The following is a 23,419-nucleotide window of genomic DNA, read 5'->3' on the forward strand; positions in this document are numbered from 1 at the left end:
GAAGAACAGAAAAACAGCAAAAGCAGTAAAAGACAAGAAATAATTAAAATCAGAGCTGAATCAATGAAAGAAAAGAAACAATTAAAAAATTGACAAAACAAAATGTTGGTTCTTTGAAAAAGTAAACAAAATAGACCCTTAGCCACACTAACAAAGAGGAGAGAGAAAACTCAAATTACTAAAATTCATGATGACAAAGGAAATATCAGGACAGACACCACTGAGGTACATAACAAAATGAGAAGCTACTTTGAGAATCTGTATTCTAATAAAATAGAAACTACTGAAGATGTTGACAAATTTCTAGAGACATATGCTCATTCCAAACTGAACCAGGACATACACAATATGAACAGATCAGTATCAAGCAATGAAATAGAAGAAACCACTAAAAACCTACCATTCAAGAAAAGCCCAGAAGCAGACAGATTCTCAGCTGAGTTCTACAAGACCATCAAATAGAACTCATTCCAATACTTCTCAAAGTATTCCAGGAAATAGAAAAGGAGGGTATCCTACCAAACTCATTCTATGATGCTAAAATCTCCCTCATACCCAAGCCAGGTAAAGACACATCAGGGAAAGAAAATTTTAGACCAATATCCTTGATGAATATAGATGCAAAGATCCTTAACAAAATATTGGCAAACCATATCCAAAAACATATTAAGAAAATCGAGCACCAGGATCTAGTGGGTTTCATCCCAGGAATGCAAGGATGGTTTAACCTCCATCATTCAATAAATGTAATGCATCATGTCAATAGACTTAAGGATAGGATTCATATGGTTATTTCAATTGATGCCGAAAAAAGTGTTTGACAAAATACAACACCGCTTCATGCTCAAAACACTAGGAAAAAAAAGGGATAGCAGGAACATACCTGAACTTTGTAAAGGTTATTTATGCTAAGCCCATAGTCAACATCATTCTTAATGGAGAAAAACGAAACCATTCCCTTTAAAAATGGGAACAAGACAGGAATGTCCTCTTTCACCACTTCTATTCAACCCTGTCCTCAAAACTCTAGCCAGAGCAATTAGACGAAAGAAATTAAAGGGATATGAATAGGAAAAGAGGAATTTAAGTGGTCACTATTTGCTGATGACATGATTCTATATTTAGAAGACACAAAAACTGTTCCAGAAAACTTCTAGCCCTCATCAATGAATGCAGCAAAATAGCAGGCTACAAAATCAACATGCATAAATATAAAACATATTTATTCATAAGCGGTGAAACATCTGAAAGGGAAATGAGGAAAATAACTCCTATTGCTATAGTCTCAAAAAATATAAAATATTGGGAATCAATCTAGCCAAAGAGGTAAAAGATCTCTACAATGAAAACTACAAAACATTGAAGAAAGAAATTGAGGAAGACCTTAGAAGATGGAAAGTTCTCCCATGTTCTTGAATAGCCAGAACTAATATTGTCAAAATGGTCATACTACCAAAAGTGCCATACAGATTCAATGCAATTCCACTTAAATCCCAATGATGTACCTTACAGAAATAGAGCGAGCAATCATGAAATTCATCTGGAAGAATAAGAAACCCAGAATAGCTAAAACAATCCTTAGCATGAAGAATAAAACAGGGGATATCACAATATCAGAACTTCAACTATACTACAAAGTATTAGTCACAAGAATGGCATTGTATTGTACCAAAATAGACAGGTACATCAATGGTACAGAATAGAGGACACAGACAAAAAACCAAATAAGTACAATTTTCTAATACTGGACAAAGGTGCCAAAAATATGCAATGAAGAAAAGATAGCCTCTTCAACAAATGGTGCTGAGAAATCTGGAAATCCATATGCAACAGAATGAAACTAAACCCTCATCTCTCACCCTGCACAAAACTCAACTCACAACGGATCAAGGACCTTGAAATCAGACCAGAGACACTGCATCTTATAGAAGAAAAAGTAGGTAGAAATCTTCAACTTATTGGCTTAGGGTTAGACTTCATTAACGGGACTCCCAAAGCACAAGAAATAAAAGCAAGAATCAATAACTGGGATAGATTCAAACTAAATAGCTTTCTCTCAGCAAAGGAAACTATCAGCAATGCGAAGAGAGAGCCTACAGAGTGGGAGAAAATATTTGCCACTCATACTTCAGATAGAGCACTAATTTCCAGAATATATGAAGAACCCAAAAAACTCTACACCAAGAATACAAATAACCCAATCAACAAATGAACTAAGGATATGAACAAACACTTCACAGAAGAAGATCCACAAGAAATCAACAAACATATGAAAAAATGTTCATCAGCTTTAGTAATAAGAGAAATGCAAATCAAAACTACCCTAAGATTCCATCTCACCCCAATTAGAATGGCGATTATCAAGACTACAAGCAACAATAAGTGTTGGAGAGGATGTGGGGGAAAATGTACACTCATACGTTGCTGGTGGGGCTACATATTAGTGCAGCTACTCTGGAAAGCTGTGTGAAAGTTCCTTAGAAAACTTGGAATGGAACCACCATTTGACCCAGCTACCCCACTCCTTGGCCTATACCCAAAGGACTTAAACTCAGCTTACTACAGAGATACAGCCACATCAATGTTCATAGGGGCTCAATTCACAATAGCCAGACTATGGAACAAACCTAGATGTTCTTCAATTGATGAATGGATAAAGAAACTGTGGTATATATATACAATGGAATATTACTCAGCTATAAAGAATAATAAAATTATGGCATTTGCAGGCAAATGGATGAATTTGGAGAATATCATGCTAAGTGAGATAAGCCAATCTCAAAAAAACCAAAGGATGAATGATCTCAGTGCTAAGCAGATAATGATACATAATGGGGGTTGGGAGGGGGGCAAGAATGAAGGAAGGAGGGACGGTATAGACGGAAAGAGGGGTGGGATGGTTGGGGTGGGAGTAAAAATTAAGAGAATGAATCAAACACCATTACTTTATGTAAATGTATGATTAGGCAAATGGTATGAGGTTACTCCATGTACAAACAGAAACAACATGTATCCCATTTTTTACAATAAAAATAAATTTTAAAAAAGATTATACCACACAAATACATATACTTAAACACAAAAATATGATTGAGTTAAACTTTTTTTTTTTAACCAGATAAAGCAGTTTAAAAAACATAACAAGGGATAAAGAAAAATGATCAAGACAAAGGGGTTAATTTGTCTCTTCTGAAGTGGTAGAGAGAGGGCTATTATAAATACACCCCATCTTAAAAACAAGAAAAGCATTTACAAATATGATCAAAATCAACTTCTTAACCAACCCTAGAGATTGAACAAAGAGGGGCTGGGATTGTAGATCAGTGATGGAGTACCTGCCTGTGAGGCAATGGGTTACATTCTCAGCACTACAAATAAATAAATAAATGTCCATTAATATCTAAAAGATACTAAAAAAACAGAGTCCAACAACCATGTGATCAGTGGCAGATAGGGATGTGGATCAGGAATATAAGAAAGGACTTTTCAGGACAGTGAAATCACATTGTAGGACACTCTAATGGTGTACACGTCATTCATTAAGTATTTTTCCAAACTCATAGGAAGTACAAGACAAGGGGGAAACCTAATATAAACTATGAACTTTGTGTGGTGATGCATGAATACAGGTTTTATGGTTGTAACAAATATGCCTTCATGGTACAGGATTTTAATGACGGAGAACATGTCTATGTTGAGGGAAGGAGATATGTGCCAGCATGCCAGAGAAGGGGCTGCGTGGCGAGCTGTTTGGACTCTGACCACTTCTGAACCCCGGGGCCTGCCCGGAGGAGGAGGAGAAGGAGGAGAAGGAGCGCGGCGGGTCCTTTGGACTCGCAGTGACTGCATTAGCGCTCCAGGCGGCTGCTCAGAGGAGAAGGCAAGTGGTGAGTTGTTTGGTGTTAAAGTGACAGCTCCTGAACACAGGGAGGCTGCCTGGAGGAGAAGCGTGGTGGGACGCTTGGTCTTGAGTGGCCGCACCTGAGCTCCAGGCGGTGCCCAGAGGACCCGTGCAGCGGGTCACGTGGATTCAGAGCCACTCAGAGGGACTGCTCCTGAACACCCGGGGGGTTATCTGGAGAAGGAGGAGGAACGGGGAGGGTCACGTCGACTCGGAGTGATTGATTGCCCCGGGCTACGGGTGGTTGGTGGGAGGAGGAGGCACGAAGTGAGTTTCTTGGACTCCTAGTGACCGCACTGGCATACTGGGCGGCTGTCTGGAGGAAGAGGCCTGTGGCGGGTCTCTGGGACTCAGAGCGATTGTTCGGGGCCACAGGTGGCTGCTCAGAGGAGGGGCAACGCAGCCAGGCGATTAGGTGCAGAACAGGGTCCCAGGATCTAGGAGGCTTCTGGGTGGAAGAGCCGCACAGAGATAGGCTTAGGGCGGAGCGAAGGTTCCAGGCCTGTGGGCAAATTCTCTGAGGAGGGGCAGCCTAAGGAGATTCATCTGCGAAGGGTGAGGCTCCCAGGCCCAGGAGGTAGGGCCGGGCCCCTGGAAACTTTGCAGAGGAAGGCAGCCCAGCCCAGGCAGTAGCTGTAAATTGAGGGGAACCTCTAGGAGGAAACTGACCAGCGAGACCTCCCCACTAGGTGAGTCTTCCCTGCCTGGTGAGGTTTCCCCACAAGGACGGTAAAACCAGAGACACAGGCCAGAACAGGCCTTGCCTCAGCCCACAGCCTAGGTCCGCTTTGGATGACCATTGGTCAACAAGTGGAGGCACCTCTGCCCACTAGCAGGGAATATACCCCACCTGAAGGCCACCACTCCTAGAGAGGCAGCTTCCTTATGGAGCACCGCATTATCAACTTCCTCCAAGACTTCAGCCTACTGAAGGCTAAGAGGGGATATATATAGAAATCTTCAGGGACATTGTAAATCAACAGAGGAAATCTGCAATATCTCAGCGGTCCACTGATATCTGAACAACATGAGAAAACAAGGAAAGAAAATGCTGCAAACAAATCTAGATGTTACATCAATAAAACCCAATGACAGCATGGCAGAAGAAATGACAGAAAAGGAGTTCAGAATGTACATAATTAAAATGATCAGAGAAGCAAACGATGAGATGAAAGAGCACATGCAAGCATTGAATGATCGCACCAATCGACAGTTAAAAGAGCAAATACAGGAAGCAAAAGATCATTTCAATAAAGAGTTAGAGATATTGAAAAAAAACCCAAACAGAAATCCTTGACATGAAGGAAACAATAAACCAAATTAAGAACTCCATAGAAAGCATATCCAATAGGATAGAACACCTGGAAGACAGAACCTCAGACATTGAAGACAAAATATTTAACATTGAAAACAAAGTTGAACAAACAGAGAAGATGGTAAGAAATCATGAACAGAATCTACAAGAACTATGGGATATCATGAAACGGACAAATTTAAGAATTATTGGGATTGAGGAAGGTCTAGAGAAACAAGCCAAAGGAATGAACAACCTATTCAATGAAATAATATCAGAAAATTTCCCAAATCTGAAGAATGAAATGGAAAATCAAGTTCAAGAGGCTTACAGGACTCCAAATACACAAAATTACAACAGACCCACACCAAGGCACATTATAATGAAAATACCGAACATACAAAATAAAGACAGAATTTTAAAGGCTGTGAGAGAAAAGAACCAAATTACATTCAGGGGGAAACCAATACGCATATCAGCAGATTTTTCAATCCAGACCCTAAAAGCTAGAAGGTCCTGGAACAACATTTTTCAAGCCCTGAAAGAAAATGGATGCCAACCAAGAATCTTATACCCAGCAAAACTTACCTTCAAATTTGACGATGAAATAAAATCCTTCCATGATAAACAAAAGCTAAAAGAATTTACAAAAAGAAAGCCAGCATTACAGAACATTCTCAACAAAATATTCCATGAGGAAGAGATGAAAAACAAAGAAGTAAATCAGCAAAGGGAGGAATTATCCTAAAGGAATTGTCAAATAAAGGAGGAAACAAATTGTGTCAAACAAATAAATAAACAAAATTTTAAAAATGAACCAAATGACCGGGAAACCAAATCATTTCTCTATAATAACCCTGAATGTTAATGGCCTGAATTCATCAATCAAAAGACATAGACTGGCAGACTGGAATAAAAAGAAAGATCCAACAATATGTTGCCTGCAAGAGACTCACCTCATAGAAAAAGATACCCATAGATTAAAGGTGAAAGGATGGGGAAAAACATACCATGCACATGGACTCAGCAAAAAAGCTGGAGTATCCATCCTCATTTCCGATAATGTGGACTTCAAGCCAAAGTTAGTCAGAAGGGATAAAGAAGGTCATTTCATACTGCTTAAGGGAAGCATAAATCAGCAAGATATAACAATCATAAACATCTATGCCCCAAACAGTGGCTCATCTATGTATGTCAAACAAATCCTTCTCAATTTCAGAAACCAAATAGACCACAACACAATAATACTAGGTGATTTTAACACGCCGCTCTCACCACTGGACAGATCTTCCAGACAAAAATTGAACAAAGAAACCATAGATCTCAACAACACAATCAATAATTTAGACTTAATGGACATTTATAGAATATACCATCCAACCAAGAGTGAATACACTTTCTTCTCAGCAGCACATGGATCCTTCTCTAAAATAGACCATATATTATGCCACAAAGCTAATGTTAGCAAATACAAGAAGATAGAGACACTACCATGTATTCTATCAGATCATAATGGATCGAAGTTAGAAATAAATGAAAGAGTAAAACGCAGAAACTATTCCAACATCTGGAGATTAAACAATATGCTATTATATGATGAATGGATAACAGAAGATATTAGGAAGGAAATTAAAAAATTCTTAGAGGTAAATGAGAACAAAGAAACATCATATCAAAATCTCTGGAACACTATGAAAGCAGTACTTAGAGGGAAATTTATTTCATGGAGCACATTTAATAAAAGAAGTAAAACTCAACAAATAAACAACCTAACACTACAGCTCAAAGCCCTAGAAAAAGAAGAACAGAACAGCACCAAAAGTAGTAGAAGACAGGAAATAGTTAAACTCAGAGCTGAAATCAATGAAATTAAAACAAAAGAAACAATACAAAAAATTGACAAAATAAATAGTTGGTTCTTCGAAAAAATAAACAAAATTGATAAACCTTTAGCCACACTAACAAAGAGAAGACGAGAGAAAACCCAAATCACTAAAATTCGGAATGAACAAGGAAATATCACAACAGACAGGATTGAAATACAAAACATAATTAGAAGCTATTTTGAAAATCTATACTCCAACAAAATAGAAAATTTCGAAGACATCAACAGGTTTCTAGAGACATATGAATTGCCTAAACTGAATGAGGAGGACATAAACAATTTAAATAGACCAATTTCAAGTACTGAAATAGAAGAAGTCATCAAAAGCTTACCAACAAAGAAAAGTCCGGGACCAGATGGGTTCTCAGCCGAGTTCTACAAAACCTTTAAGGAAGAGCTCATTCCAATACTTCTCAAAGTATTCCATAAAATAGAAGAGGAGGGAACCCTCCCAAACTCATTCTATGAAGCCAATATCACACTGATACCTAAACCAGACAGAGACTCATCAAGGAAAGAAAATTTCAGACCAATATCCTTAATGAACATCGACGCAAAAATTCTCAACAAAATTTTAGCAAATCGCATACAAAAACATATTAAAAAGATAGTGCACCATGATCAAGTGGGTTTCATCCCAGGGATGCAAGGTTGGTTCAACATCAGGAAATCAATAAACGTAATTCACCACATTAATAGACTTAAAGTCAAGAATCACATGATTATTTCAATAGATGCAGAAAAAGCATTTGATAAAATACAGCACCCCTTCATGCTCAAAACACTAGAAAAAATAGGGATAGTGGGAACATTCCTTAACATTGTAAAGGCCATTTATGCTAAGCCCATGGCTAATATCATTCTAAATGGTGAAAAACTGAAAGCATTCCCCCTAAAACCTGGAACAAGGCAGGGATGCCCTGTTTCACCACTTCTATTCAACATCGTTCTTGAGACTCTGGCCAGAGCAATTAGCAAACCAAAGAAATTAAAGGGATACGAATTGGAAAAGAAGAACTCAAACTATCCCTGTTCGCTGATGACATGATTATATATTTAGAGGAACCAGGAAATTCCACCAGAAAACTCTTAGAACTCATAAGTGATTTCAGTAAAGTAGCAGGTTACAAGATCAATGCCCATAAATCCAACGCATTTTTATACATAAGTGATGAATCTTCAGAAAGAGAAATTAGGAAAACTACCCCATTCACAATAGCCTCGAAAAAAATAAAATACTTGGGAATCAATCTCACAAAAGAGGTGAAAGACCTCTACAATGAGAACTATACAACACTAAAGAAAGAAATTAAAGAACACCTTAGAAGATGGAAAGATCTTCCATGTTCTTGGATAGGAAGAATTAATATTGTCAAAATGGCCATACTACCTAAAGTGCTATACAAATTCAATGCAATTCCAATTAAATCCCAATGACGTACCTTACAGAAATAGAGCAAGCAATTATGAAATTCATCTGGAAGAATAAGAAACCCAGAATAGCTAAAGCAATCCTTAGCAGGAAGAGTGAAACAGGGGGTATTGCAATACCAGATCTTCAACTCTACTACAAAGCAATAGTAACAAAAACGGCATGGTATTGGTACCAAAATAGAAAGGTAGATCAATGGTACTGAATAGAGGACACGGACACAAACCCAAATAAATACAATTTTCTCATACTAGACAGAGGTGCCAAAAATATGCAATGGAGAAAAGATAGCCTCTTCAACAAATGGTGCTGGGAGAATTGGAAATCCATATGCAACAGAATGAAACTAAACCCATATCTCTCACCATGCACGAAACTAAACTCAAAATGGATTAAGGACCTCGGAATCAGACCAGAGACCCTGCAGATTATAGAAGAAAAAGTAGGTCCAAATCTTCACCTTGTTGGTCTAGGACCAGACTTCCTTAACAGGACTCCCATAGCACAAGAAATAAAAGCTAGAATCAACCACTGGGATAGATTCAAACTAAAAAGCTTTCTCTCAGCAAAGGAAACTATCAGCAATGCGAAGAAAGAGCCTACAGAGTGGGAGAATATCTTTGCCAATCATACTTCAGATAGAGCACTAATCTCCAGAATCTATAAAGAACTCAAAAAACTCTACTCCAAGAATTCAAATAGTCCAGTCAACAAATGGGCTAAGGAAATGAATAGACACTTCACAGAAGAAGATCTACAAGCAATCAACAAACATATGGAAAAATGTTCAACATCTCTAGTAATTAGAGAAATGCAAATCAAAACCACCCTAAGATTCCATCTCACCCCAATTAGAATGGCGATTATCAAGAATACGAGCAACAACAGGTGTTGGCGAGGATGTGGGGAGAAAGGTACACTCATACACTGCTGGTAGGGCTGCAAATTAGTGCAGCCACTATGGAAAGCAGTGTGGAGATTCCTTAGAAAACTTGGAATGGAACCACCATTTGACCCAGCTATCCCTACTCCTTGGCCTATACCCAAAGGACTTAAAATCTGCATACTACAGAAATACAGCCACATCAATGTTCATAGCTGCTCAATTCACAATAGCCAGACTGTGGAACCAACCTAGATGCCCTTCAATTGATGAGTGGATAAAGAAACTGTGGTATATATATACAATGGAATATTACTCAGCCATAAAGAATGATAAAATTATGACATTTGCAGGCAAATGGATGAAATTGGAGAATATCATGCTAAGTGAGATAGGCCGATCTCAAAAAGCCAAAGGACGAATGATATCGCTGATAAGTGGAGGATGACACATAATGGGGGGGAGGGAAGGGTTAGAGTTAGGGTTAGGGAGGGGGGCAAGTATGGAGGAAGGAACTACTGTATAGAGGGTAAAGAGGGGTGGGAGGGGTGGGGGGAAGGGAAAAAATAACAGAATGAATCAAACAACATTGCTCTATGTAAATTTATGATTACACAAGTGGTATGCCTTTACGCCATGTACAAACAGAGAAACAACATGTATCCCATTTGTTTACAATAAAAAAAAATACAAAATAAATAAATAAATAAATAAATGCTGGGGAAAAAAAAAAAAAAAAAAAAAAAAAAAAAAAAAAAAAAAAAAAACTACTGACCAATACCCCTGATGAATATAAATCCAAAAGTTGTACCAAATTTTACTCAAACCTGAATTCATATAAAATTTATAATTTATATGCCATGATTGAGGTTTATTCCAGGAATGCAATGTTGGTTTCCTGAACATTCAAAAATAAATATCCTTCATAGATTTAATAAAAGTTCCATGATTGCAACAAGAGATGGAGTAAGAAAATTTGACAAAATTGGATATCCATTTTAGGTAAAGACTCAAAACTCTGGGTAAAAATGTCTCAGTGTGGGTTCATCAGTAATAACAAACATACATTCGTAACTTTCCATAGAAATTTTGAGAATTAGTTCATTTATATCTTCAAAGAATCCTGGTGAAGTTTTGACTGGTACTGCACCTTAAATCTATAGCTCAAATTTGGGAAAATCTAATATCCTAAATACATTTGAGTGTACCAATTCATAAATAATATGCCTCTCCACTTAATTAGATTCACTCTATCTGCTAGCCACACCCATAATTACCATTTGCTAAGATCATTCTACTGCTTACTATATCAACAAAGTCAATGGAACCAAAAGGAAAACAATGAAGACATTCTTTCCTGAGCTTCTTGAACTTTTTGAAGGTCTGACTCAAAGTCTTCCACATTTCCATAGTCCTCATCAGTTCACTGCAGACTCCAAAAAAAAAAAAAAAAAAAAAAAATGTGGGTGGGAGTTTTACTTAATCTGCTTTTACTTTCTCTTCAATTGTAGATTTCTTTTCCCAAACAATAACATATTCTTTCTCATTATCTGAAAAATCCATACAATGCAAGCAAAAGAAAAGATAAAATTAGATGAAGTCCAACTACTCTACGACAATGATCATCTGTTCACTGGGCCTCAATGTAATCCAAAGACCCAGATAACAAGATCTATGAACACTAAAGGAGAACAAGGATAACCAAGAGGCCCATGTTTTTCAGGTAGCATTATTATTCAAATATTTTAAATCACCAGGAACAAGGATATGTTAAATAAATAAAATTGATTATTATTGATCATCAGATCAGGAGGTTCATCTCAAATAGATGATTTGCTGTAAAAAAACCTAATTAGTCATTTAAACTTAACGTACCTGCTGGATTTTTTTTCTAATGGCCTATGTTTTTCTGAGTCATCCAGATAGAGTTTTCTATTAAGTTTCTTGACAGCCATTTCAAAGTCTTTATCTTAAAGTTAAAACAAGTATTTCTCATAATTAGTTTCAAGGATTTTCCAAGCCACAAACCTAGGAATTATCTCCAACTTCATTCTTCCCTTCATTCTCCATATGCATACAGTCCATTTTGCCAAGTGGAAATCCCTAAGGCCTCTCCTACAGTTGGAGCTTTCACTTGTACTCTACTCATGTTTGAGCAGCCTTGCTATCATTTCAGTACAGCTTCTAATCTCCTTTCCCACAACCCAATCCTCTACACCACTGCCTAACTGATTCCAGTAGTTGACAGTGTCAACCAACATGTTTTGTGTTCACTTTTTTGGTTTTGTTTTTGCAGCAGTGGGGATTGAATACAGGATTTGCACATGCTAAGCAGGCACTCTGTCACTCAGCTACATTCCTAGTTACAACAGGTATTTTATAAAGCTCCTCTATCCTTACACGTAAAAATGACATGATTCTTCCTCTTACCCTCTTGTTCTGACTTTGCTTTGCCCTGTACTGATCTTTTCCCTCTTCCTCAGTAGTCTAAATGTCAAGTCTCATTCTTACCTTTCTGTAAGAGTCTAATAATTATTGCCATTTGAAAGTCCTCCTTACATGTTTGGAAAGGGTATTGTCCATTTAATACTCAAAACAAAACTGCATGCCAGGTGTTTTTTCTAGCATTTCCCCTCTACGGCTCAGTTTTCCTCTCCTCCAATTCCTGCACAGATTAAAGGCACACTGCAGTAACCCATCGACCGCCTCTAGACCTAGAAATGCACAGTCCCAATCTGGTGACTCAGAAGGAGCTCCTGCATGCAAAGTTCACAATGCTGAGCCACTGGGACAGGGCTTGAAAGCTGGAGCCCACTCAGCCTGTGCCCACCTTAAACCACCCAGCAGGTGCCAACCCCTGCCCGTGCCCTTCCATCATCCCCACCACGACACCTGTCTCCAGCAGCCACCTACCTTGCGCCAGCAACCAGAACTGATACAGCTGGAGCTCTTCCAGCGCCCACCATCCAGATCGCCTGGGCTGAACTTTGCCACCTGCTGCTTCCTCCTGGGGCCCTAGGAGGTCATTGCCACAGCATTCCCCTGTATTTGCCTGGTGCTCACAGTTTCGGGGGGGGGGTGCGCTGCTGCTGAACAAGGAGAACCTAGCACCGCGGGCACCTGATTGGGCAGGAATGACCTGGGCAGGGCCAGGGAGAGGCGCCAGGCTGACTGGCAGTGTCCCAAGCCCGCAAAAGGCCTGGGGAAGTTGTCCAGGACAAACCCTTCCCACGCCACCCTCGCAACTTGTGAGTGAGGCCCGCACTGAAAACAAAAAGCTTCTGCCCCCATGCAGGCTCTGACTTGTGACACCGTGGTCAGCACACACAGTCCCGATGCACCAACTACCAGAAGAGATGGCTCCGCCCTCTGGCGCTGGCCTATTTTCAAACTCGCCATGCCCACCTGCCTGCAATTTCCCATGGGATTCAGAAGCTTCCTGCATGACTGTGCCCCCTAGGTACCCAAGGCAGACACCACAGTCTGCAAAAAGATGATTTATGTAGACACATCTGGACAGGCAGAAATGGAATCCTACAATGAACAAGAACCAGTTACGAATTGGGCTGAGGTGGAACATGGTTCAAAAATGTCTGGGATGCTGAAAGCAGGAATAGACAGGATTATTTCTCAGTAGGTGCATCCAGAAAAATTCAACCACAATTTCAATCCACAGATCAAAGGTGTGATTCATAAGTTCCTGGAGGCCCAGAAAAAAGAAGCTGTGCTTCTGAGTAGAGAGCCAGGACCCACCAGCCCCATCCCAGGACACTTCTAAGAATATTCCTGGCACCTTGGAAAGTTCTATTTAATTAATGGTGAAGACTTGGATCTCTGTTCTCTGAGAACATGACTTCATGTGGTGGGAGGTGTGGGGAGGGGGTGGCACTCTTCTCAAAATTTCTACCTTGAATGTGGGGCACTGTCCAAATAGAACAGGAAGAAATTTAGCAGTGAGAATGTTGTCCATGTGTGCCCCTTGCATTGGGCTGCCACTGGACCTGCTTGTCCTAGGGTGTGACACCCACTACACACCACAGGTTATGGACACTACAGCCACTAGGGTGGTTCTCAAACAACTTTGTACTTGAACATGGAGACTGCACATGGATTTGAGGGTTTGTGTTCTGGTATAAACAGAAGCTACAGTGAAATATCAGTATCAAAGTGCAGTAAAAACAAAGTAAAACTTAGTGAGGTGTAGGTATTTGATGATGCACATCCAATATCTTTCTCAGAGTTACAGACTAGAATGTACAAGCCCTTTGGATCATATATCCTTAGAGTTGGTTGTGACCTTCTGGTCCATGACTCTTCTAGTCAGTTTTCTCCCCTTGACAGATGTGACAGAAAGTGGAATCCTGGGGCTGGGGAGATAGCTCAGCTGGTAGAGTGCTTGCCTCGGAAGCACAAGGCCCTGAGTTCGATCCCCAGTACCGCAAAAAAAAAAAAAAAAAAAAAAAAAAAAAAAGAAAGTGGAATCCTGGAGGGAACAGGGACACAGAGACATCAGGCATAAGGAAGAAGGTTTGTGGGTTCTCGTTCAGGGCTCCCTCCTCTCCTCCAAGGACTGGTGAGCCTTGAATGTGTTTATCCTTTTATCATGTTCATGTTGATTTTTTAAGTGAGTTAATGGCATTAAGTTATGTAATCAAATTATTTGATACTCTTGCAAACAAGCAAAATACAATTAAACAGAGGTATACTTATTTGCATGACCTTTTTAATATAATGCTTTAAGGAAACTTGTAGTTGCCTCAGAAGCCTCAAATGGGTTGGACCAGGAGACAGGGAGCAGAGTTCCAGAGGCTTCGGTTTCAGTTGGAGCAGTTTTTCTTACCCTTCCTACATTGGAATTTTGCATAAAATATTATTGTCAAACAAACTTGACTGGGGCTTGAGTTGTAGCTAAGTGGTAAAGCATTTGCCTAGCATGTGTGAGGCACTGGGTTCAATCCCCAGCACCACATTAACTAACTAATTAACTAACTAACTAACTAAATAAATGTACTTTGTCCATCTACAAATAATTTTTTAAACGTGTCTTGACCCCCAAATTTTAAGAACTGGTGACTTATGAAATGGCAGTCTCTAAGGTATTAACAATTTAATATGTGCTTTTTGTTGTTTAAGAAAATTGATGTTTTTCTTTATAAGAGAACTACATCTTATGAAGTGCTTATTATGAAGTTGAAACTTTTCTGGGACTTTTAGTGAACTACTTAAATAAAATTGAATTATCCCTTTTAAAAATATATGTATGTACACACATGTGCATACATACATAGTAATTTTGAAACATATTCAATTTCATATGCTTTAAATATCTCAAGATGTATTGTTCAATTAATTTTAACATTCTTGTCCATATATATTCATATTATCTTTCTGATAGTCAAGATAAAATATTATGTGGCTCAATATACTAGTAAGAATAAAGTAAATCTCCTTACCACTTACACAGGTGAGATCTCTTTATCATAGTACCTTGTCAAAAAACCTATGCTTTCTTTAAACATATATTTCTATGGAAAGCACAACACCAAAAGAGAATCCTAACATAAATTATGGACTTTGGACGATTTTGATGTGTCTATGTAGGGTCATTAATTATAAAGACTGCACCATTATGGTGGAGGATGTTAATAATGGGTAAGGCTATGCACATTGGGTTGTGGGAGATAGACAGGAAGTCTCTGTACCTTACTCTCAATTTTCCTGTAAACCTGAAACTTCTCTAAAAATTGGAATCCTTAGAAATAGTGAGTTTGAGCACTGTCTGATATTGATACTCTAATTCTGAAACACTCCAGTCATGATGCAAATGCATTTTTACAGTAATGCTCTTACTGGCAAAAAATATATCAAATATATTAAAGTTATCATTTCCCTTACAAACAATTGTGAAACACAGACATTTATTTTCCAGTTTTACTCCACAAAATGAAATTTGAAATTATGCTTACTGTACAATATCTCAATTTCCTTAGTCTGAAACATAATTAGGTGCATTCTTGATTTTTTTCATTTCCAAATAACTGCATTCTTATATACTTTGAACTCCAGTGTCAACATAGCTAGGTTTAATCTTTACTTCAATTTCTTTGCCTAATTTCTGATTTGAGATAATGTGAAATGTTCTACTCACTACTTAATCTTCTGAATTTCACCTGTGGCAGATCTTAATGTTGTTTTAACTCTTCAAATTGTTGCCCAATTGTTATTCTCTATGACCTGTCTGGCTCTTAATTTCAATGTCTTATGCCAAAATATACCTCATGCTTTTAGCTTGGGACTGGTGGAGTTGGTAAATTCAATAGAATATACTTGTAAATTTTGACTCCTGCTTTTCCTCTTTCCTCTCTTACTTCTTGGAACACAGGCATAATATATAAAAATACAGAAGTCATATTTGAAAGAATGGGGAGGAATCCTGGAAAGCAAAGGAAGGTATAATGGAGGCTAAAAGGAGTTAAGTTCACAGAGGGCATAATAAACTACCATACCTTGGCTGAATAGTTCTGAATAAATAATATACTTCTTTTGTAATAGAAATACCTACTTGATGAAAGAAATCATTGGCTCATACAGTCTCAATTAATTCTGATAGGAAAATTGTAGATATTTATTGATTTATTTTAGTAACTATCTCTATTGTGACCTCACTCACATAATATAAAAATTGTGGTTTCCTACACACATATTATACTTAGTGAGGTCTTTGAGTCTTACATAATACCTTAAGTGTGGCCTATGACACCGATAAAATATCCTCACTTGGCATCTGACACTGACATATCATTCTGGATTTTATACTCACATAATACAATCACTGTGGCCTCTGATTCTCATAAAATTTGCTCACTGTTATCAGCGACACTCACATATTACCATACTGCAACTTCTGATATAAAACCATCAAAGTGACCTCTAAAACACAAAATATAATCTCTTTCCCTGTTGCTTAAACACCCTCAGCAACTTGGCCTCTGACACTGACAATATTCTCACTGTGACCTCTGATCCTCACAAATTATACTCTGTGACCTCTGGCACAAAATTAACTCCATATGACCACACTCACATATTACCCTCAGTGTGACCTCAGGCACTCAAATAATACCCTAAGTATAACCATTTTCACTGACAAAATATCCTAATGTGACCTCTGATCCTCAAAATATGCACTCAGTGTTATTTCTCACACTCATATAATACCCTCAGTGTAACCTCAGATAATAATATACCACCTGCATGTGCTCTCTGACACATGATACAAAAAATGTGGCCTCTGACACTCAGAATATTCTCATTGGGGCTTCTGACACTCACCTAATACCTTCACTGTGCCTATTATCCATTCATTCTGCCCTCTGACAATTACAATATATCCTCAATTTGCAGTCTCACAATATTTTCAACAGACCTATTATATTATATAAATTACTCAATGTGATGCAAACACTCCCATAATACCTTCGTGTGGCCTCTGTCATTTGCAGAATATCCTCACTTGTCCTCTGATAATATCCTTAATGGTCTTGTGTCACTCACAATATACCCTTACTGTGGATTCTGATTACACACACAAAAATTCTCACTATGGCTTTGGGCACTCAATTATTGTCACATGGCCTCTGTCATCCACAAAACACCCTCACTGTGGATTCTGACATGAACACTGGATAGTCAGTATGATCTCAGACATATAATAGTTTCCTGTGGGCACTGACACTCACATAATACCCTCATTTTATCCTATGTCTTTCACATAATATTTTCACTTGGCTGCTGACACTCACATACTACCCTACCATGTTCTCTGACATTCACATAACACCCTCATTCTGACCTCTGACACTGACATAATACCACCACAGTGACATGTCTCACTCATATTATTTCTTTAGTGTGACCTGAGACACAAACCTGATACCATCAATGTGTCCTCTAATTTACATATCCTCACTGTGGCTTCTTATGCTCATATAATTATCTCAGAGTGACCTCAGATGCTGACATAATACACTCACAACACCCTCTGACACACAGTGTTCTACCTGGGGCATATGATACCACAGTGAAACCATCACTGTGGCTTCTAACACTCACATAAATCCCTCACTCTGGTCTTTGACACTCACATAATAGCAATTCAGTGGCCCATGACAGTATTACAATAACTCACTGGGCTCTGCCACTACATTGTATTTTAGCATGGCCTCTTAAACTAACATAATATACTCACTGTGACACTGAACACTCATTTACTATCCTCACTGTGTCCTATGACACTGACATAATATCCCATTTTGTCCTCTTACATTCATTTAATAATATGAATATGATCTCAGACACACAAATCATATTCTCAATTTGGCCTATTCTCTGATACTCAAATAATACCCTCACTGTTACCTGTGACACACATCATATTCTCACTTGGTCTCTGATGTTTATATGATTACTTCCATGTGGCCTCTGACATTCACACAATGTCCTCACTTGACTTGTGACCTTAACAAAATACCCTCATCATAACCCATTACAGTCATAAAATATCCACACTATGGCCCCTGATGTTGAAAATATTTTCTCATTATATCCTGTGACACAATATTCTCACTTTTCCTGTGTCACTCACATAACCTTCTGTGTGATCTCTGATACTCATATATTACCCCCACTATGAACCCTCACATTCAAACAATACCCTTACTGTGAACTTTGGCACTGACTTATTACCTTCAGTGTGGCCTCAGATTATATCCTAAGTATGACCATGATACTCACATCATACACTCTCTGTGGCCTGTGATGCTTACATAATACCCTCATCATGACTTATGACTCTCACATTATGAATTCATTGTGACCTCTGATGCTGATATAATATCCTCACTGTGGTCTCAGACACTCACAAAATAATCTCTCTGGTATCTCTGACACTTATAATACTCTTAGTGTGACCTCTGATACTCATATAACCTCACTCTGACCTCTGATTCAGATTAAATATTCTTTCTGTGACTTCTGACTCTCACATGATTCTCTCAAAATGGCCTCTGACACTCACATAACAAGTTCATTTTGTTTTTTGACCTTCAAATATTATTCTCAATTTGCCCTGTCACTCACATAATACCTTGCTGTGACCTCTGTCACTCAGGTAGTAACCTCTGTTTTACCAATGATGCTCACCAAATATGCACATGGTGACCCCTGAAGCTCACATTATCCCAACAACATGGCCTCTTAGACTCACATAATACCCCCATAGTGACCTCTGACACTGAAAACATATCCTTCTGTGACCTCTGTCACTCAAAAAATACCTTCAGTGTGACTTCAGGTACAATCATGATACTTTTATTGTGGCCTCTGAAACTGACAGAATAACCTCACTTTTTTTTCTCTGATACTCATATCTCCTCATAGTGGCTTCTGAAACTCACATAAAACCATAAGAGTGACATAACAACCTCACTGTGATGACTGACACTAACAAAATATATTTATTGCTTTCTTTGATACTCACTTTACCTCCCTATGGCATGTGACACTCAAAGAATATCTTCGCTGTGACTGATAGTCACAAAATATCCTGACTTGATTTCTGACACTCAACAATCAACACTTCTGACACTCAACAATCTGACATCTCACACTCACAAAATAAGCTCATTGTCACTTGTGACACTCAAAAATATCCTCACTTGCCCTTTGACACTAATGTCATACTCTCATATTACATTTGACACATATACCCTCACTCTGACCTCTGACACAAATGTCCTCCATTGGTTCTATAACTGACATAATACCCTCATCTAACATCTCAAACTCATAGATTACCCTCACTGTGACCTCTAATGCTTACTTATTACCCTCACTCTGATCTATGACACTCATAAAATATACTCAGTGTGGTCTCTGACAGATATATAATACCCTCCTTTGGCCTCTAACTCTGAAATAATATCCTCAGTGTGACCTCTGTTACTCACATAATAACCTCAGTGTAACCTCTCTCACACACATAATATCCTTACATGACCTGAGTCACTCAAGAATACCCTCAGTGTGTCCTCTAGTTCTCCTGTTATTCCCCTTGAGTCCTGTGACACTCAAATAATATTCCCATTGTTCTTTTTCACAAAGTGACATAATACCTCTGTGGCCACTCATATTCACATTATGTCTTCCCTTTGATCTTTGACACTCACATTATTTTCTGAAATGACTTTGGACCCTTTCATTTATCTTCTCTGGTGCCTCTGATACTCTCCTAATTTTCTCACTTGTTATGTGACACTCATATGATATCCTCACTGTGAGTCTGATAGTCACATAATATCCTCATATGAACTCTGACACTCATATAATGTCCTCCCTGTCACCTCTTATAATCACAATTTAACCTCACTGGGACCTCTGTTACTTATGTAATACCCTCACTTTGGAATACAACATTCACAAATTACCCTCACTTGACTTCTGACACTAAAACAATATTCTCACTTTAACCAGTGACACTCAAATAATAGACTCACTGTGATCTAGACACTAATATTATGCACTCAATATGACCTCATACACAGACATTATACCCTTAATTGACCTCTGACACATAATATCATCAATGCTACCTCTGACACATAGTAACTATACTGTGACCTCTGGCACTCACATAGTACCCTCACTGTACTCTCTGACACTCACATAAATCCCTATTTCTGATCTCTGACAATCACATAATACACACATTTTGACCTCAGACACAGACAACTACCACTCTCACCACTGTCACTCACATAATATTGCACTGTGACCTCTGAAAGTCACATAAATATTTTCACTGGGTCCTCTGACACACATAAAATATCCTCACTGTGACCGCTGACATTGTCATAATACACTCACTGTGATGTCTGAAACTGATATAATACCCTCTCTGTGAATTCTTGTACTCATAATGTCATCATTTTGGTCTCTGATACTAACATAGTATCCTTTTTCTAACCTGTGATTCTCACATAATACCCATAAATTGGCCTCCTATACACACATATTACATTCAATGTGAGTTGCCATCACTTAATACCTTTTTGTGACCTGAGACCCTCACATCGTACTTGCAATTTAGCCTCTGAAACTCACATAATATCCATATTTGGTCTCTGATATTTATATAATAAATTCAATCTGGCCTCTGACACACATAATATTCTAACTGTGACTTCTAAAACTCACTTAATACACTCACTTTTGCCCCTGATATTAACAGAATATTCTCACTTGGCATCTGACACTCACAAAATGCCATCACTGTTACCTTGACACTCATATAATACCCTCAATGTGGCCTCTAATACTCACCAATTACCTTCAATGTGGCCTTATACACTCACATAATATAATTGTCACCTCTGAAACATAACACACTCACTGTTGACCAAGACAGTCACTGTGACTTTGGACACTCAAAATATCCTAATGCTGGCCCTGGATGTGACAAAATATCCTCACTGTGGCTACTGAAGCCCACATAATTTCCACAGTGGTGTCCCTGTGATTGGCAGTATATCCCAACTGTATTATACAAACTTATGCTAATAAAATACCTGCATTTTTGGCTTTAAATAATTTTTATGAGTTATCATTAAAATTAATGTATTAACTACCATGTTGATTTCAATCCTAAGATGATATGCATACTTGAGTTTCTAAAAAAGACCTAAAGGTTTATTTGTGACTTTTAATACTAATATGATATCCATACTATGACATATCAAACTGATATGAGAGCTGCCTTTTAAAATTGATATAATATTTATACTATAAGAAGTACAACTATTATAATAATGGCCCTGAGGTTTTAACACTACTACATTATCCATAGTATAGAATTTAATCTTAACATAATAGCTTCTATAGACCTTGGATATTGATAGAAGAGGTGTGTAATAACATCTATAACAAATATAATAGCTGTTATGTAGTTTATAATGCAAAAATAATATCATAATAAAACTCCTCAAGATAATGCAATATCTGTCTTTAGTTATTAATAGCATTACCAATCCCATATCATCCAAAAGTGATAAAAAAGTTGTGCTGTGGATTATATTCCTATTATAGAATCCATACTATTATAGATTTCTCATGACTAGGGCTGCTCTTCATGAGCTTCACTAGGAGTAAGCAGAGAGGTAAGACACAGAACAAACTGGAACCAGGATGCAAGTTCTCCAACAGGCTCCAGTAGAAACAAACCATGCCCAGTAACTGAAAGAGTTCAGAAGGCAACTGTCAAGCCACATATAAAACATTGCCTTTGTCCCACTTCTCTGGGAGGAACATGTCACCAATAATGCAACTGCAATGAAACATCCCTCAGTCATGCTCATTTCATGGACCTATCAGGCCTATCATGCCACCTGGGATCTGATCTTTCAGATCTGACTTGAATTCTTGAACCTGAGACAAACCCGGTGGCGCCTAAGTTCCATGGTCTCTTTGTCAGGATCACTATACCCTGAGTACACAGCTGCAGATATGAGGACATGACATATGTAGCCTGCACTGCCTTGCTGCTCTTTGCTAAGACAAGGCAAGAGGGCAAATTCTGTGGGCCATGTTTCCAGGGTGTCTCAATCTCACACTGACATTGATTTTTTCTGGGCTACACACTGTGCCTTTAATCACTGTATTTGCCTAATTTGGATTTCAGTAGAGAAGCTGTGGCCATAATATATCACTTTAAAATATATTTTTTGTCTACATAGATCTAGCTGTCAGAAAAATCATAATCTTAAAAGAATGTGTGTTTTTGTGACTTTCCTATTTAGAGTTTGGCACACTATACCTCTGTCTTGGATGCTCTTCTTAGAAAGAGCCCTCAGAGCCTCAGTATTTGGATCTGGTGATGCTGTGCTTCAGAGTGTGAGAGTCAGCACTGGGACAACTGGGTAAAGAACCATGTTGAGAATATTGGTAGAAAGATGTATTAGAGGCAGGATACTAACACTTAGGTAGGCTTTATTGATACACTTGTTCAAGGGATTTCTTTGTTAAGACAGTAAATCTGTTTCCAGTGGAATCAAACCCCTCTGGAATGCAGGATCCATTACCCCTTTTCTGTGATTTCTTTTTTCTCCTGTTTTGGAGAATTAAGGAACAATTCCAGCAAATCAATTTTCAGACATTTTCCAAGAGTGGTCAATGGAGAGAAATTATCACTAGCCAACATTGTTAGCTTAAAGGCTTTTTACAGTGACTTGGAAGCTGACTGAATTATGCTCATTTCATTGTCCTATCAGGCCTGCCAAAGCTCATACAGGGATCTTTCTCCTTCCTGAAGAAACTTAGTGGATAGGGAATGTTATCCATAATGTCATAATGTCATAAGATGAATACCTATAGCAACAGGAGATAAGAGGGGAGAATTTTCCATGACTTCAATTTTTACCAGCTTAAAAAACAGGGATTATTTTATTTTTCAAATTCATTGGTGCCTCAGGGCTTACTAAATTCAGCATGATTCAGAGTTGTAGGTCTTTCTTGTAGAGTTCCTCCTCATTTGTTGTTCCCTGGTAAATTTCACGGAACACAGAAGCATTCAGCAATGCACTATCCTGGGAGCCTTCCCACAGGGGTGATTTCACATATGAATATTGATATTGAAGTCTTTCCAAGCCAGTGGTCTATCATCAGACTCTCACCTTTGTGTGGAAAGGTAATGAAAAGCCAATTAGTTCTGAGTGCTCAAGAAAGATGGTTCTAAGACTTTGAGATAGTTTGCTAATTTTTGATGTTTCTTAATAGAAGAGAAGGACAACAGCTTCTTGTGTTCATTAAAAAGTGGGCACAGGGCACTCTGTGAACAAGCATTAGATTAATGATTATCCCCTGAAGAGAGTGTTTACCTAGTCCTTTTCCATTTTTCAAAACTGAATTCTCAGTCCATCTCTCTTCTCCAGTAACCTCCAGTAACCTATTGAATAAATATTTCCTTCTGAGCT

Source organism: Sciurus vulgaris (assembly GCF_902686455.1).
Source record: "Sciurus vulgaris genome assembly, contig: HiC_scaffold_416_arrow_ctg1, whole genome shotgun sequence".
Lineage (NCBI taxonomy): Eukaryota > Metazoa > Chordata > Mammalia > Rodentia > Sciuridae > Sciurus > Sciurus vulgaris.